The following is a 16,227-nucleotide window of genomic DNA, read 5'->3' on the forward strand; positions in this document are numbered from 1 at the left end:
GCTTGTGTTAGGCTCTTCCAGGTTGCAAGGACCAGCATAAATCTCTGACTTGAGTTGATGAGTGTTTATTTTAAAGATAAACGGGGAAACAAAGAACAGGAAATCATCTCAACATCTGTACAGCCAGAACTGAGAGAGAAGTCAGCAGGACATCTGGAGCACTGACAGTGTGCTCGGGGGCCCTCTGTCCCCCAGCAGCCCCCCAGCAGCGGGGTCCCCCCTTCCCCAGGGAGCCCACCCCAGTCTCTGTCTCTGCTTCTCCAGACAGCCCCGCCTGCTCTCCCCGCTCTGGCTCTTTGCTCCACAGCAGGGCTACTCACAACTTCCTCATCTTGGGTAATTATTTCCAGAACCTTCCCTGAACCTATTTCTAAAAGGAGGGTAGAAATAGCTCAGGGACCTGATGTGAGGATTAAATTAAAATGTAAAATTCTGGGACTGTGCTTGACATGGAGTAAGCATGCAATTCATAGTAGTAATTGTGTCTGTGGTCATAAAGCATAATTTTTTTTAGGCATAATCTTATAGTAAACCAAATACTGGCAGTAAGCAAAATGCTCTCTTGTCCAGTAGGCAAAGTCCTAATGCAAGGCATTGGTTTCCCAAGAGCACTTTCCTCAGCCTACTTTTCTGTCCATTTTCAGGCAGCGGCAAACGTGCCTTCATGGGCCAGCTGGTGCGTGTCTGGCAACAGGAAGTCACAGAATATAAAATGTACAGGGGAGAATGGAAAGTTGGGTGAACTTGAAATCGCTTGTTCACCTAAAAGGATTCAAATTCTAAAGTATCCTGATCCAGCCAGAATCAGCTACATAAAGCCAGATTTTCACCTCTACTTCCGGTCCCCTTTTTACCAGCACTCACACCTACTCAGACTGGTTTTGCAAACACACACACCTCTTTTATAGTGTTACAGTATTTCATTTTTAAAAAGTTTTCATTTATCTAGTGACAGGCATACCCTCAACCAAATGAAGCTCTTCCTATCAATTCCTTCAGTTTTCTCTGACTCTGTAGTTCTCCCAATAATAATCTTGATCACGTCACCTGCCATAGCAAATTTCAGATACTGGGCTAAATCTCTGGTCATATGTGCTTGGTTGGCATTTTCAGACTCTAGCGCACGTAATGTATGAACCAACTACATTTCTGATGATCTCTTCCTGCTCCTTGACATATCTTCAACTTAACCCCAATTTCTTTATAATGTAAATTCCCTGGGAATTGAAAAAAGGTTGAGCTTAGCTAAAATTCTTCCCACTCCGGCTATCTTGCAGAAGTTTCTCTCCAGGACTCCCTTGAGCTTGTTAAAGCAGAGCGGTTCCTACAGGCCTTTTCATATTTATTACCTTCACAAGGTTTCTCTCTAGTGTGAAGTGTTCCATGTTGGATAAATTTGGGGCTTCAGCTGAATTCTCCACGTCGGCTACACTTAAGAGTCTCTGTCTAGTATGAATTCAGTGGTGTTGAATAAATTATTCACTTGGTTAAAGGCCTTGTCAGGTTTATTACATTCATATGGTTTTTCTCCAGTAGGAATTCCCCGATGCTGAGCAGGAGCTGAGCACTTGCTAAAGGCCTTTGCACAGGGATTGCGCTTTGGCCTGTACCCCAGTAGCCGTAAGGAAAGCACCGCCATGGCTTACTTCGCTGGTACCCATGCCCTCGGCACAGCTTCCGGAGCCGGGTCTAGACCCGGCCAGGAGACGAACCACGCGGCAATTTTAGCAGGAAAAGTTTCAGAGAGAGCGAGTTACTAAACTATGATAGGAGACTAACTTAAAGACGTCAAGAGCATTCTACAGGGTACCAAGGACTGGGGGAGAGTAAAGGACAGACTTGGAAAGGAGGCCCCCTCCCTCCACAAGGCTCAGGTTCAGACCTGGGCGGAGAAGTTCTCTGGGTTGCCCAGGCCAGAGTCGTCAGTCTCCGGGGCACAGGCGACCCAAGGCTGCGGGGTCAAAGGGCCTGGGGCGTCAGCGCAGCAGGCCCCTGAGTGTTGTCAGGGTGGCGCGCGCCCGGCCCAGCACTGTCCATGTCACAGGGCCGTGGGAAACCACCCCGCGCGCCCCGGGCGGACCAAGGCTGGAAGGCAGGTGCCGAGAGCGAGCCGGATATTGCTGCGGGCATCAGACCTGGAACATTCCCCGTCTGTGATGGGAGGATTGTGGCAACGCGATCATCGGGCGGAGGCTGTGAAGTCACTACGAGACTGTGCACTCTGGGCACACGGCCGGGGCGGGGTACCTGGCTGTCCCCACAGCCTCCCACGGCTGGCGGACCGGGAAGCAGGAACCAGAAGGAGCAGAACAGCCCGTTGGAAGGAGGAAGAGAAGGCCCGTTCCTCCTGCGACGTCCGCCAGCGCCCTCCCCCCTGCCGGGGTGCCATCCTGCACGGTCCTGCCGAGGAGGCCCGTGGCTCACCACGCAGCAAGGGAGGAAGACGGAAATGGCAGCTGAGAGGCAGGAAGCCCGTGGCTGGCACTGCCGAGCCATTAAAAGCGGCTCTAACAGTTTACCCTGCTGATGGACAGAAATGTGGACTCAGTGCTGCTCTCTTTATAATCAGGGTTCAGACGCCAAAGGTTGCCCGGCATGATGTAGCTGAAGGTATCCAGAAGCTTAGGAAGGTAGGGATGTAGGCCTGGATGGATCACATAGGAACTTGTGGCCCATCGCACAGCTACGCGCTCAGCCCCAAAGACGTTTCAGGAAGGCACCGAGTCAAGGGAGGATCTGCGAACTTGGGAAAAGCTCCGGGTGGTTCTGTGGGTGAGCCGGGGAGAGATGCCTCTGCCGATCGGCCCTCCCTGATTTCAGGAGAGATGATAGGATTCCGAAGTAGCAGAGGTGGAGTGGCAACCATTCAGAGTAGCGGGCAGTGGAGAAGCAGTAATAGTGGGGATTGGGGGCTACTGGTAATGGGTTATGTTGTCCCTAAGGATGGAAGAGTTGGCAGTCTACTAAAATGTGACTCCATGTATGTAACAGGAAAGCTTCCAGATCTGCTGGCTGAAAACCTGACTTGAGTCACCACGGGGAGAGCCATGCCTGTCACCCTTTCCAGACCTAAACTTAGTTCCAGATCCAAAGCCTCCTGCCCAAGGAGAAGGCCAGCCCCCACCCTCCCCCCCCAGGAAGGATCCTGCAGCAGTGAGTGCCACCTATTATGCTATAAATAATCCCCCAAATCTTTCCAAAGGGACCTGTTGCCATTTACCTTGAAGGATTGGCTCCAGCCCGTGAGGGGCTCCTGGACATTGGCTCTAAATTGACACTAATTCCCGTGTCCACCCAAGTCAGGGCTAACGGTGGCAGGTGACGGGGTTTGGGGCCAAGCTGGAGTCACAGCGGATGCAGTGGGGCCCCGAAGCCAACTGTGGTTATTCCGAGTACCTGAACGTATCCTCGGAATAAACCCAGCTGACAAACGGCAGCATCTCCGCACTGGCACCACGACTCCTTGAGCAAGGGACCTTATGGTAAAAAGAACGAAGCGAAAGCCTCTGGAAGACGCTCCCTCCCAGGATAGTGAGCGAGAAGTGTCATCGCGTCCCGGGGGGGGGGGGGGGGGGGGGGGGGGGGGGGGGGGGGGGGGGGGGGGGGGGGGACTGCAGAGATTGGTGCCGCCTGGAAACCTGGCCGGATGAAGGGGCGGTTACAGCGAGCACATCCCCACCTGGTTTGCCGTTTGGCCCGAGCTGAGGAGCAGTTACCAGGAACCGTCGGTGACGGCCGCACTTGCAAGTGCACCTGTCTCGGCCGCAGCGGCAGCACGGCCCCGGGTCCCGCTCCGCGCCGCGGCCGCCCGCACGCCCTGCCAACAGCGCTCCCCCCGCGCCGGCCGCCCCCTCGGGTCCCGCCGCCTCCCAGCGCCGCAGGCCCACGCTGCCCGGCGGTGCTCAGTGCCCCCCGCCGCCCGGCCCGCTCGTGCCGCCCGCGTCCCGAGCCCCGCAGCCGCAGCCTGCCCTGCTGTCGGGCGGCCCGGATCAGCCCCCTCCCGCGGCGCCCGCGAGCGCCCGGCCTCCGGGGCCAGGGCAGGACGGCGGCGGAGGGCTGGGCGGCAGGGGTGCTGCCTCCTGGGCACCCCCTCCCCACCGCCGGTTTTGTCAGGGGCTTACGGGGTCGCGGCCAGTCTCCCGCCTGTGTCCCCCTGTCGTCGTGCCTCGGCCTTCCTTCCAGTCCTCGGTCCCCGGCCCTGAACAGAGAAGGGAGACTTCACAGCAATGGCAGCGGGCGCGGACCCGTTCTTCCGGGAGGCGAGGCGGAGCCCAGCGACGCACTGGAGACCCCTCTGCGGAAAAGCGCGCACGCCGGGGTCTCCCTGTGCACAGACCAGCAAATAAAACCCGTCGTCCTGGCGGGAGTGGAGACGCAGAGCGAACAAAAGTATTGTGCCCCGTGTGAGGATCGAACTCACGACCTTCAGATTATGAGACTGACGCGCTACCTACTGCGCTAACGAGGCACCTACGAGCGCCTTCCGGCCGTAGGATAATGAGGCTAGCGCGGGCCCCGGCGCGCATGCTCAGACAAGAAACCACGGTTTTACTTCTGTCTGTTCTGGGCTCCCTTGACCGCAGCGCCGACGCCGACGCCGGACCGCGTTCTTGACAACCTCCCACCCGCGGCCAAGTCTTCCTCTGCCTGCTGGACCGTCAGTCAACAAACACTGTGGCTTGCTTGACCCACTGCGCTGAGTAGAGAGGACACGGAGGAGTGGGATTCTTCCTGCTTCTGTACTGTCTTATTTTTGAATAGTGCGTACAAAGCGTTTGCATACTCGTGATCTCGTGAAACACTTACTGGGCACCTACTGTATTCCCGGCCCTGTGCTGGTTGCTGTGTTCACGGGGACATCCCCAGCCTCAAAGAGTTGGAGTGGAGGCGCAGATGCATAATAATTCCAGGCAAGCACACATGCACAGCACACATGCCTTTCCGGCCCCACCGCAGACCCCCGATGCAGCCGGTGTCCCGCCCCTCCCGGCGCCCCAGGTTTGCACCGCGGCCCGGAGCTCGCCGGCTGAGGCTGCTCTCAGAAGCGACAGCAGCTCGGGAAACGACACCTCGAGGCACAGCCTCAGCAACTTGGAAGCCCCCTCCCTTTCCCCCCCATCCCCAGTCCTTTACATCAGCTCAAGTAAATACTACATTCGTTGTTAAAGGAAACTATGGCACTACCATATATGGAAAGCGGGTGGGTTTGTTTTTTAACACAAGTTAAAATAAATACCTAACTATTAAACTGGAAAACACTCTTCCACGTACCATTTAAAATCAGCCACATAATGGCACACTCAACATCTGTAGATTTCGCTGTGTGTAAAATTTACCTTTAAAAAACCTGTAAATTAAGACTGAACTCCAGCCATCGACAGGCATGCAGAGGGCTTTGGGGGGAGTACTGACGGTTGCAAGCTTCAAGCGCTTTAAAAAAGCAGGCAGTTTGCCGGCCGGCCGGCCTCGAGGACCGCGAGGTAGAGATTCGGAGACTGCTGGAGCAGTGAGATGTTCCCGTCGATCCAGGCTGTGGGCACACTGACGCTCACTGTACAAGTCTTTCAACGTTTCTGTTTTCCTGAAATTTGTCATTATAAAATGTTGCGGGAAGAGAGAGTTGTTTAAATCCCGCAGAATTTGGGAGATACAGTGGAATGTGGAAGGGAACGAATGGCAATGTGAGTCTAAGGAGGTGGAAAAAATGCTATTATTATTTTCAGAGCAGGTACCAGAACTCCTGGGAGTTGGGGGAGAGAAAGTCAGGGGTGGGGTGGGTGACAGATCTCTATATTGGAGAGAGACCCCTGGAGTGGGAGGTCAGCGCAACCCACAAGGGGGAGGACTGCGAGAGAGCTCTTGGGCAGGTGAGGCTGGGGGACGGAGGGGGCGTGGCGGGGGACGACTCCTAAGGGCACCTTCAAGTCTCCTTAGGAGTCGTGGGTGGAGCAGGCAATCCTGGGGGAGTTTTCCCCACCCTCACCGTCCCTAGTGGAAGCCCCATGATCACTCAGTCCTTGGGGCAGCTCTCCCTCCCAGGGTCCCCGGGGAAGCGTGGGGGGGGGGAGTACCCCACAGGGGCAGGGCTCCAGGTGCGGTCGCTGGGGCCCCAGGACCGCTCGCGGGTGCAGGAGGGCGGAGAACAGGGCAGAGGGGATGGAGGGGGAAAACCCCAACACACACACTCGTAGGAACCCTTATAAGGTCCCGGTCTACCACAGTTACAAATGACTCGCTCCTGGGTCCCTCAGGCCAACAGATAAACTCATCCCTCCACGATTACGCCCTCTAGTCCTGTTAGAAATGCAAAAACTTGGAAAGAGCCCAAGTCCATGAACAGGGAACTGGCCACGAGAATAAGGGTCCATCCAGACTGAAAACAAGAACGGGGACGCTCCATGCCCAATATGAAATGAGTGAAGAAAGCCAAAGGCAGAACTGGGTGTGGGGTGCATTTCTTACGAAGGGGGGGCGAGAATATTCATATTTGCTAGTGTTTGCACACCAAATCTCTGAAAGGATACACAGAAAACCAAGATCAATGATTAATATGTGTTGGGGGAGGGTGGAAATTGTATGGTTGAAGGCAAGGATGGGATGAATAGTGCTTACAATAGTGCTTAAAAAAGTAAACTATTATGTTGACAGTGTTAGATTTACAGAGAAGTTGCAGATAGTAGAGTTCCTATAAAGACCACCCCCAGTTTCCCCTATTACTAACATACAACATTAGTGTGGTATGTTGGCTACAGTTAATGAACCAGTGTTGATATGTTATTGAGTGGAGTCCATCCTGATTCAAATTTCCTTAGTTTTCCGCAAAGGTCCCTTTTCTGTTCCAGGATCCCATGCAGGATGCCACATCACATTTAATGGCTGTGCCTCCTTAGGCTCCTCCTGGCTGGGACAGTTTCTCAGGCTTGCCTTGTTTTTGATGACCTTGACAGTTTTGAGAAGGACTGGTCAGATATTTTATAGACTGATCCTCAGGTTGAGGATTTGTCTGATGTTCTTCTGGGATGAAGACTTTTCACAGTATACCTTTGAATAGTTGAAAATAAAATATTTGAACAATGTTAATCTATTACCTATTCAAAATTTTGAATCAATTAACCTAAAAGACGCGAAACTGCAGAAACAAGGAAGGAGGAGGAGGAGAAAGAAGGAGGCAAAGGGGAGAAAAGGGGGAGGAGAAGGGATCAGAGGAAAGGAAGGCGGAGGAGAGTGAGGAGGGGAAGGTGAAGATGAAGGAGAGGGAGGAAGGGAAGGTGAAGGAGGAAGAAGAGAAGGTGAGGGGCATCCCTGCGAGGGGGGCCCCCAGTCCGGGCCTACCCGGACGGCCGCGAGGGGGTGCTTTGCCCAGAGGTCCCCGCCATCACCCAGCCCGGCTGGGTTCGCCCTGGCGCTGGAAGGCGGGCCGGCCCGTCCGTTTGGTTCCAGAGTCTCCCTGCCCGCAGCCCGGGAACAGGGACGGGGGGAAGGGGGGCGGACGCGGGGAGTGGGGGGCGCGGCCACTTGGTCAGGCTCGCGACGCTGCTCCACGACCGCAGGGAAGCGCGCGCTGGGGCCCCAGCCCCTGGGGGACCGCGTCATCACGCAAACCTATTTATGGAAAGTAGACCACCGGAGTGGGGGGCGGGGGGGGTAGAGCGGACAAATATTCCACTGTTCTCCATCTTTTTTTAAAGATTTTATTTATTTGACAGACCCTGGGATCATGACCTGAGCCGAAGGCAGTCGCTTAACCGACTGAGCCACCCAGGCGCCCGCATCTCTATCTTTTAAATACGTGTGTCACCAGTTCTCAGACTTTCCCCAGCGAGTCCGTGTGCCGAGACGCACACCTGCTTCCTCCCTGCCTCCCTGAGGCCCACGCTCCTGCAGAACCTGGGCAGGTGCCCCTCTTGGATGCCGCGCAGGGAACCGTTGACTGGCTGTGTCCGGACTGTCTGGAGTAAGGGGTGGTCAGTGTCACCTGCCCACCAGGGTCGCAGACGCAGACCCCCAGGCCCGGCTAGTGGTGAGTGATGATGGCCGAGGCCCCGCAGGGCCTCAGGTGGTGTCAGCGCAGGGGATCCCCTGACAAGCCCTTTCCACCTCGTGGCCTTTGGACGGGCTGTTCTCTAGGCCTGGCATGCCTTTTCCACCGTCAAGCACCTTGTCTGTGACAGGGATCTCTTCCTTGCCTTTCTCCAGCCAGCTGAACGTCACCCCTTCTGCAAAAATCTGATCCCCATTTCCTTCCTCATCCGCTTCTTTCCCCACTCCCCGCACCCCTCCCTTGGGTGGATGCAGGTGCTGCTCCCTCCCAGCTGAACACGTCCTCTGTGCCTGCTCCTTGACCCCCAGAACAACCTGAAGGGGTCAGTACCACCCCTGTTCTTCACCTACAAGTGTGCAAACTCAAATTGAAGGCGAGGAGGCGACCTGCTCAAGTTGGAGCTGCTGTTTGGAGGGGGCGGGGGAGGCAGGACCCCTTGCCAGTCAGACGAGGCTGGGCCTCTCTCCGGCCCTCCCCGTACCCCCAGCAACAACTGGCCAATATGCTTCTTCACGTGCACCCCCTAAAATAATTCTGAAACATCTAGGCACTTCCTTGAATAACGTTGATAACTAAACTTCCTCATTTTAAGTTCAGTTACAAAAGATGTAATTTCCAGGATAGGCAGATTTTCTAAAATAAAACTGATTTTTTAAAACATGCATCCAATGAAATAAAACCATTCTATGGATTCCATACAAACCTTTATCTATTTTTTTAAAGATTTTTTTTTTTATTTATTTGAGAAAGACGGTGGAGGGGTGGGTAGCAGAGAGAGGGGTACAAGCAGGATTGCCGAGCTTAGAGCCCCAGGTAGGACTCGATCTCAGGACCCGGGGATCACAACCCTAGCTGAAATCAAGAGTCCGATGCTCAACGGACTAAGCCACGCAACCCCCGCCCCTGCCAAAAACCACATTATCTGTTTTAAATACATATGAACAAGCGCCCTTTTAACGTTGGGTAAGTTTACATTTATTTTCCCTTCTGAACTCCAATTTCCATTCTACTCCCTCCTTTGCAGAGTTTTGTCCTCATATAATACATATTCTATGTTTGAATGATGATTATTGATCACCCTAACATGGCTCTCAGCAACAAAAATATGTACATAAACTGCGATCTTCTTGTTTCCCATGACCATAAGGCTCTAAGGGCCAAACCTTCCTTCTAAACTGACATGTTGTTATTTTTATTAGTATTCAGTGAATCAAAACTCATAAATATATACATTTGAAGCACAATTATTAAATTAAAAAATGTAAGCTTTATCCAAAACAAATATCGAAGACACGGATGCAATGTTCTTTTTTTTTTTTTTCTGCAGAGAGAGAGCATCCACATTCAGGGGAGAGGCAGAGGGAGAGAGAGCGGATATTTATTTATTTATTTTTTATTTATTTTTAAATTTTTGAGAGAGAGGACTCGAGCACACACAAGCAGGGGGAGGGGCAGAGGGAGAAGCAGACTCCCGGCTGAGCAGGGAGCCCATAGGGACTCAACCCCAAAACCCTTGGATCATGACCTGAGCCAAAGGCAGACGCTTAACCAACTGAGCCACCCAGGCGCCCTATGCTAAACATGATTTTTTTTTTTTAAAGATTTTATTTATTTATTTGAGAGAGAGAATGAGAGAGAGCACATGAGAGGGGGGAGGGTCAGAGGGAGAAGCAGACTCCTTGCTGAGCAGGGAGCCCGATGCGGGACTCGATCCAGGGACTCCAGGATCATGACCCGAGCCAAAGGCAGACGCTTAACCAACTGAGCCCCCCAGGCGCCCCTGGATGCAATGTTCTAATCCTGTGTGGTTCATAGGGTGTAGGACTATTATTTTTTGCTAGAGTAAGATGGGGTTCAACATTAATTTTATTCCTATTTTTCATATTTAGAGATATAAAAGTTGAGAAACTGTTCACATAAAGAAGAAAAAAGGGCAAAGAGAGTTTTACTTCAGCACCAGAACTCAATTCCTTCAGCATGTTTCAAGTTATAGCCTAAAAAGCACTTCAAAGTTAATTTTCATCCATCTAGCACCGTGGTTGATCCTCTTTCCATTTTGAATTGGAAGCCACCATAGTCATTAGAATCTTCCGCTTTCTCAACTTCTAAGCCATGTTGAATGGAACATTCCCCTTCTGGTGATGCTAGAGGTTTCCACACCCACCTAATAGTAGGATCCTAAAAGTGGAGGAAGAAGACATGGGAAATGGGAGATGGGGAAGGAACAGTGACCTGCCCCCCTTCCAGCTGATCAATTTTAGGACCTCGTCACATACCCCTGGGGGTACTGACAGGCAGTAGAGGCTGTTGTAAACCCATTTTACAGAGTGGACCATTGGTGTGCTTGAGTGTGTGTGTGTTTTGAGAGACGGCCTCGGGGCCAGCTGAACAGGGTAACTTAGTGGAAACCTGTTGCGAATTACTGCTCTCCCACAGCCTGGATGGACCCAGGCAGGGAGGCCACCCGGGAAAGCAGACAATCCAGGCCCAGGGCGATGAGAGCAGGTCTCGGGAGATGGCTATGGAGGCTGAGATTAGGGAGCCAATGGAGACACTTTTTCCAGGAGCGGCCAGGACTTGGATCTGGTTAACTGCCAAGGGTAGAGAGAGAAACCAAGAGTCACTCCAAATTAGGATGAACAATGTCCAGAAACGTCCTGGTACCGCCACCAGGCAGGAAAACACAAAAGAGGGGCCTGTTCAGGGGGAATCCAATACATGCTGATTTTGCATCTTTCGTATCACACTAATAACGTGCTCAGTATAGAAAACATACCTACACACATACTCTCTCAGTCAAAAATTGCCAGATTCATGCTACTTTCACAGATCATTTAAAACTCAATGGTTTAGGGCGCCTGGGTGGCTCAGTTGGTTAGGCGACTGCCTTCGGCTCAGGTCATGATCCTGGAGTCCCAGGATCGAGTCCCGCATCGGGCTCCCTGCTCGGCAGGGAGTCTGCTTCTCCCTCTGACCCTCCCCCCTCTCATGCTCTCTCTCTCATTCTCTCTCTCAAATAAATAAATAAAATCTTTAAAAAAAATAAAAATAAAAAAATAATAAAACTCAATGGTTTAAACAAGCATGTATTTTTCTTTTTTAAAAATAACTTTATTGAAATGTCATTCACACACCATACAAGTCATGACCCAGTGTGTTAAATCCAATGATTTTGCTCTTTTACGTTATTTTTTTAAATTGGGGTAAAAGATATGACACAAAATTTACCATATTTACCATTCACAGTGTGCAATTCAGTGACACTAGGTACATTTACGATGTCAGGCAATCGTCTTAACTATCAATTTCCGAAACCTTTGCCTCACCCCAAGCAGAGACTGTACCCATTAAGCTGTGGCTCTCTATTCCCCCCTCCCCGCTCCCGGTAGCCTCTAATCTACTGTCTATGGATTTGCCTATTCCAGACGTTCATGTACATAGAATCATACAATATTTGTCCCTTTGGGCCTGGCTTACTTCACTCAGCATAATGTTTTCAAGGTCAGCATGTATTTTCCTTGCTCATGGGTATGTGGGTTGCTAGCTCCAGGCTGAGGTTGAATTCACCTCTGCTCATGGTTGTCTCCGCGTTCTCCCGGGACCAGCCATTTCCTGGGGTATATTCTTCTCACTGAGGGTCACAGCAGCCCAGGAGGTGGAGCCGTGCCAAGCAAGCACATTCAAGGCCTCTGCTCTTGGTACATCCATCAAAATTCCTTTGGGCCAACCAAGCCACCTGGCCAAGTTCGACATCCATGGGGCAGGGAAATAGACTCAGCCCACAGTGGGAGAGGCACAAAGCCATGGCAAAGCAGGGAGTGAAGAGGTGAGAGCAGTAATCCAGTCTGTACACAAGTAAATAAAATCCCCCTCGTCCCACCCGGGCCCCTGATCTGTTCCCTTTCCAGAGGGAGACCACGGATATCAGTATCCTATTGCCCTGTGACTAAGAGCAAGCTTGGGACTCTTTTCCTGCCGATACAGATAGATCTTCCTGTTCTTTGTAACCACAGCAGAATGTCTCTGAGAAAAGGAGACCAGGCCGTAGACACACATAGGGAGGGCAGAGGGAGAAGATGACCATCGCCAAGCCAGGGAGAGAGGCCTCGGAGAGACGCCCTGCCCACACCTTGGCCTCAGGCTTCCAGCCTCCAGAACTGTGACAGGCTAAATTTCTGTTGTTTCAGCCCCTCCACCACCACCCCCCTCCCCGTCGGTAGTACTTTGTTGTGGCAGCCCCAGCTGCTCTAGCCTTCTGATTCTGGAACAGCTCGTCCTTCCCCATCAGTAACAAATGCTGTAGTGAACATTCTCGTGCGTGTGCTTGGCAGGCGACGTCTGAGGAGCCTGTGGACAGCCAAACACTTTGTTCCGTCCTGGATGCTGGAGGATTGGCTGGGTCACTCCCAGGGGAGCCCATCTGGAATTTTCCACTTACCTGAGGGTAAAGACCAGAAGCTCCAGGGTCGGTCTGTGCCCTGGCGCTCACAGCGGTTAGGAGCTGGGACTTCTCACCCTGACCTCTCCCTGCACTTCCATCCCACCCACGGGCCGCTGACTCCATCTGCTTGGCAGGGTCACAGGCACGTGGCGAGCCGCATCTGACCTGACCACAGCCCACAGCCTATCTTTCCTCCAACACTCTCCTGTCATTGCGCCAGGTGGGGGGAGCCAGGGTGAGCAGCTTCCAGGGCCTGTGCTCACTGTGATCCTCATTTCCTTTCTAGCTCTCTCTGCTTTAAAATATATATATATATATATATATATATATTAACCATATAGAGGGCTAAGTGAGGGGAAAAGCTATCAGGGAAGGAAGGACGCTGGGGAGAATGGCGCTGTTTATGGTAAGCAGGCCTGTGGCTCTCGGGGAAGCCGCTGAGGCTTCCAGGCCTGGCCCCTTCCCAGCCAGGACTCAGTAACTGGCTGCAGGCCCTCGCGTCTCATCTCATTATTCTGACTGTGACAGGCCAGGAGCGAGGGCACAGCCAGCTGGGCAACTCGAGGGGAGACTGAGAGAGGCTGGAATGTGGGACTGGAGGAGGAGGATTTTCCTCCTATGCCCCTAGAGGCCTGAGCTTTGGAGTTCCTCTGTCCCCTCCCCTCATCACCCTCCTCACGACCTCTGTGTGACCTGGGTGCCCATTCCCTCCCCCCTTCCCCCTCCCCCCAGCTGATTCCTCCGGCCCTGCTAGTCACCACCTACATATGGCTGTGACCTGAGAGAGGCCTCCTGACCCCTGGGCTGGGTCAGGCCTCTCTGTTCCGCCTTCTCTTGGCTCCTTTGACCATAATGTTCATCCTGGTTTGATGTCGTGACTTCTTGTTTGCCGTCTTTCCGGTGGGGTGTGGGCACCACCACGACAGGGGTCTGCTGTAGGCCAAGCAGCACCCGCGGGGGCCCTCCAGTGTTTGCTAAGGAGGGGAAGCTTCTCACATTCTACTGTAATTGCTTGTCTTTCCTGGACGGCAGGGACTGTGGTTGGTTCCTTTCTATATCCCCAGCTTTTAGTCTGATCAGAGACCTATTTGTTAGTTCCAAACATGGGCAGGATCAGATTTAATAACCAAGTGGGCCTTTCCGTGACCTGGCCAGGAATGGACTCCAAGATCCATACGGGGCGGGGGGGGAGGACGGTGAGGTCCCCTAGCCAGAAGGGAGGAAAGGGTGACAGCACCCATTTCTCAGGGCCCTCCCACTCCATCCCCCTCTGGCAGGTGAGACAGGGGGAGAAGGGTGTGGTCCCAGCAGGTGGGCCTGCCCCTTCCGGGGTCAGACCTAGAGCACGACAGTGGTTTTGCCTATGGATCCGACAGTTGCAATGGCAGTGACAGGGGTCACAGTGAACATCCTAGAACTCCAGTCTGTGTTGAGACACAGAGGCATGAGGCCCCCTTCTCCACAGGGCTAATGGGCGTCATGGTTCCTACCTACAGGAGCAGGGCACCCAGGGCCTGGGCTGCTTAAATATTAATGCTTTCAAATCATATCACTAAAATCTACTCCCACACCTGTATTTCAAACACAGCTTTTGTGTCTGAATTTGCACAACTACATTATGGCAAAGTTGCATCATCCGGCCCATAATTTAAGGCTGGGACTTCTCACCCTTCAACTAATTTAGGTGACAGTCTGATACCAAAGGAGAAAGTCTGATTACAAAGTGGCACCTACTGGGAGGTCCAGGCCTCCTCCTGCTCTTCATACAGACAGACAGACATAGCAGACACGCAGTCGCTGTTTGAGGAAGGAATGAATGATCTACGTCTGCTCTTCTGAGTCTGTCGGCCTTTCTACTCAGAAAACCTGTCCCCACTTAACACACACACACATGCACACACTCATCACAGAGCAGAGCTTTGCTCATTGAAGGGAAGCAGGGAATTGGCCACAGTGAGCTCATTCATTTGTCACATTCACCTTAAGTCACGAGAGCCAGGGGGGTGCAAGCCGGTATCTTCTAGGACATTGCTTTTCTCTGTGAAAGAGGCAGTCAGCAAGTGTTGGCAGGGAGGGCATACATGTAGGAAGAAGAGCCCCCCGACTTGATCCACGGAAGTGGCTGGTGTTAGTACGTTCACTCTCCCTTGGGGCAAGGTAAGGGCTGCTGGAAAGGACCAAATATTTCACGCGGCAAATACTTACCAAGGGCTGCCATGGGACAGCCCCTGGGATCAAAGTGGGGAATGAGACAGAATTGCTTCCTCCCTCATTAAGACATATTAAGTAGGGGCCCCTGGGGTGGCTCAGTCGGTTAAGTGTCCGACTCTTGATTTCAGCTCAGGATCCTCATCTCAGGGTCGTGAGCTGGAGTCCGGAATTGAGCCTGCATCCAGCCCCGTGTCCACAGGCTCCACATTCCGTAGGGAGTCTGCTGGTCCCTCTCCCTCTGCTCCTCCCCTGCCAAATACATACATACATACATACAATCTTAAAAAAGAGAGAGCGGGGGCACCTGGGTGGCTCAGTTGGTTAAGCGACTGCCTTCGGCTCAGGTCATGATCCTGGAGTCCCGGGATCGAGTCCTGCATCGGGCTCCCTGCTCGGCAGGGAGTCTGCCTCTCTCTCTGACCCTCCCCCCTCTCATGCTCTCTCTCTCTATCTCATTCTCTCTCTCAAATAAATAAAATCTTTAAAAAAGAAAAAGAAAAAAAAGAGAGAGAGCGAGCTATTAAGTAGGTAAACGAATACCCAAACAAGGCAATTGCAATTTCCGGTAAGGGCTATGAAGGAAGTTGGGAAGAGAGAAACTGAGGCCCCAGGAGCCAGTTCTTCATTGCGGACAACAGAACTCAGTCTAGCTGGTTGAGCAGAAGGGGATTTGTTGCAGAGTATGAGTTCATTACAGAGTTTCCAGCAGGGCCAGGGAAGCATGCTTGGATGCCAGAGAGGCAAGGACAAGCCCAGGAAGAGGCCCAGCCCCACCAGGGACGGTTCCGGTGGAAACCCTGCTCCCACCGCTCTCCACCCCTGACACCCGGACCCGGAGCCTCACTCATTCCGGCCTGAGCCGCGGCTGCAGATGAGCTGGTCCCTGTTGCGATTGCTCAGTGGCGCCTTCCGAGGCCTGTGAGGACACTCCTGCCTGGCAGAGCTTGGGTCCCACGCAGAGCTTTGGCTCTGGGGAGGCCTGGGGGGTGGGAAAGGGAGAAGCACATTCTAGAGGGAGGTTGCAGGGGGTCCCGAGAGATCTCGTTGATGCTTTTGCCACATCGCACAACAAATGTTAAAAATTATGATGCCGGGGGGTGTGGCCGTGGAAGATAGGGCGTTGCTGTTGTTGTTGTTTTCATTTTGATGCATTTTATTTATTTTGGCTTATCTGTGTGGTTTTTTTTTTAAGATTTTATTTATTTATTTGAGAGAGAGAGAATGAGAGAGAGCAAGCACATGAGAGGGGGGAGGGTCAGAGGGAGAAGCAGACACCCCGCCGAGCAGGGAGCCCGATGCGGGACTCGATCCCGGGACTCCAGGATCATGACCTGAGCCGAAGGCAGTCGCTTAACCGACTGAGCCACCCAGGCGCCCCCTTATCTGTGTTTTTTACAAATTTTTATAAGGAACATGTAACATTCCCGAAACAAAGGGCAGAGCCAACAGAATTATTTTCCAAAGCAAGGAGACAGGGTGGAGTCCTGCAGAGGAAGAGTTTCCCCGCCCAGCTCCGAGAGAGGGTCCCTCCCAT

The 16,227-nt window shown here is 52.7% G+C and overlaps 1 non-coding gene across 1 annotated transcript; it reads right to left on the reverse strand.

Annotated features, from left to right (window-relative positions):
* Positions 1–4,395: 4,395 nt before the first annotated feature.
* TRNAM-CAU lies at positions 4,396–4,468 on the reverse strand. The gene has a single exon. It is a non-coding gene; the product is annotated as a tRNA-Met (tRNA).
* Positions 4,469–16,227: the final 11,759 nt, after the last annotated feature.

This window comes from Mirounga leonina, unplaced genomic scaffold, assembly GCF_011800145.1.
Source record: "Mirounga leonina isolate KUSES-001 unplaced genomic scaffold, KU_Mleo_1.0 Mir_165, whole genome shotgun sequence".
NCBI classification, from domain to species: Eukaryota; Metazoa; Chordata; class Mammalia; order Carnivora; family Phocidae; genus Mirounga; species Mirounga leonina.